Here is a 2,741-nt window from a genome sequence, read left to right on the forward strand (position 1 = left end):
GGCGTGCTGCGATTCATGGGGTCGCAAAGAGTTGGACACGACTGAGCAACTGATCTGATCTGATCTGATAAGAGCTCAGAAGGAAAAGAGAAGAGCTCATAGAAAGCTTCAATCTTCTTAGAGGATACCTAAGTAACCCTTGACAGAATATTTATGGAAATATGGATAATAAAGGGCATTTTGGTAAAATCTCAGGCTGAAATGAAGAAAATGTTATTGGAAACTGAAAGCCAGGCAGTCCTTGTTAAAACATGTCAAATCAATCAGCTGAACTGTGTTTGTGTCTAGTGCTTCATGGAAGGTAGAACCTGCAAGTGATGAAACTGGATATTTAGGTGAGGAAGTTTTTAAGCAATATGTTGAAAGAAAAGTGAAAGTCATTCAGTCGTGTACCGACTCTTTGCGATCCCATGGACTGTACAGTCCATGGAATTCTCCAGGCCAGAATACTGGAGTGGGTAGCCTTTCCCTTCTCCAGGGGATCTTCCCAACCCAGGGATTGAACCCAAGTCTCATGGCAGGCAGATTCTCTACCAGTTGAGCCACAGGGGAGCCCAAGTATTTGCCAATGCAGGAGACACAGGTTGTATCCCTGGTCTGGGAAGATCCCACGTGCCATAGAGAGACTGAGCCCATGCACCACAACCACCGAGCCTGTGCTCTAGAGCCCAGGAGCACAACTACTGGACCCTCGCTCAGCAACTACTGAAGTCTATGTGCCCTAGAGCCTGTGCTCCACGAGAGTTGTTCTGCAAGTGCAATGAGAACTCATGTACTACAACCAGAGAGTAGACACCCTCCTCACAACTGGAGAAAAGCCCAGACGGCAACAAAGACCTAGCACGGCCAATAAATAAATAAAATTATATATATACCTTATATATATATATATATAATAGATATCATATAATAATATAAAATTAAAAATAATTTTATAAATTTATAAATAATATGAAATTATAAAATATATATAATTATATATAAATAATATCTTATATGTATATATATTAGTGTATTAGTGTATATCAGCCACCTTGACAGAGGTCAGATGCTATTCTTCAAGACAATGGAAGAATGACACTGAAGGTGATTCAGGGAACCCCACACTCTCACCACAGGATCAGAGTGCAAGGGACTAGGGCAGAGAAGTTTCAGGATTCCCCTGCCTAGTGCATCAGGGGTAAGGCCCTCACAGAAGTTTGCAGCATGCGCTGTGTCTACTGGAGCTATGAGGTGAGGCCACACAGAAGAGCCATGGATTGTGGAACCCAGCCTGGAAGAGCTGCAGGGGTGGGGCCCTAGCAGAGAACCACAGTGGAGACAAGACAGGACCCAAGCAGAAAGTCACTGCTGTGGGGCAGTCCCAGAAAATCATGGGGGTCATGGTTATACCCCACTGGGCTTGGAAAGAAGAACGCCAAGGCAAATATTATTCTCAAGCCTTAAGGGCTCATGAAATTTGCACCATTAGGTTTTCAATGTCCTTGGGACCAGTCACTCCCTCCTTCTTTAGTCTATTTCCCTTTGGGAAATAGAATGCCTATCCCGTACTTGTCCCATCATTATAGTTTGAAAATATGTAATTTATTTGCTCTAACAGGTTCACAGGTAGAGAAGAAATTTTCCTCAGAATAAATCAAAGTCTCACTCATATCTGATTTAAATGATACTTACATGTGATGCTGGACTTAGACTTTAAAGTGGATACTGGATTGAGGTAAGACTTTGGGAGTGAGGAAGGAAATATTTCCTGCCATATCAGTAAACAAGCATGTCACATTCACCAGCAGTTGCAGCCCCACCACACATGGTGAGCCCTGAAGGAACTCAGGAAAGAAAGAGTATCTGCCATCTAGCAGCCATCCAACTGTAGCCATGCTCTATGGTGAGCTCTGAGGAAGTTTAGCATGTCAAAAACACAGGAAACTGGCTCCAGATATCTGAGGTGCAAATCAAAGGAATGGTTTCAGTTACCACAGACTCTTACTTCTTCCTATACAAAGGGCTTCCCAGATGGTGCCAGTGGTAAAGAACCTGCCTGCCAATGTAGGAGGCATACGAGATGCAGGGTCGATCCCTGGGTTGGGAAGATCCTCTAGAGAAGGGCATGACAACCCACTCCAGTATTCTTGCCTGGAGAATCCCATGGACAGAGCAGCCTGGCAGGATACAGTCCATAGGGTCACAATGAGTCAGACACAACTGAAGCAACTGAGCACATATATAGAAAACTGCCAAATACCTTAACTTAGGATATTAGATTTAAATAACAATAATCCTTTGATGTTCAGACTACCTGTTCATTTTTGCAAAACTTTTGTGTAACCTGGATCCTTCCCTCATCTTCTTAGAGCAGTTCTCTCCGGTTTCCTTGAGATGCTGCCTCCCAGGCTTAAGCCCTAAAAATTTCCACCAAATAAAAGTAACTCTCAACTTTTAGGTTGCATGTATTACTTAATTATATATTTTTTAGTTGACAGGGGCACAAGGATGAAATGAATGTACTTTTCATGAGAGAAGGATGTGAATCGGGGCATCAGGGGCAGAATGGTATATACTGAATGTTTGTGTCCTCTCAGTTCATGTTATATTTGGGGGTAGGACCCCTCGGGAGTAATTCCAAATATGACTAGAGCCTTCATGAATTGTTCTCCTACAAATGGGAAAGGGCTCCCAGAGACCTCCCTTGCCTTTCTGCCACATGAGGACACAATAAAAAGACAACTATGATGGGGGTCATG

Source organism: Bison bison, unplaced genomic scaffold, assembly GCF_000754665.1.
Source record: "Bison bison bison isolate TAMUID 2011002044 unplaced genomic scaffold, Bison_UMD1.0 scf7180017864505, whole genome shotgun sequence".
Taxonomy (NCBI): Eukaryota; Metazoa; Chordata; class Mammalia; order Artiodactyla; family Bovidae; genus Bison; species Bison bison.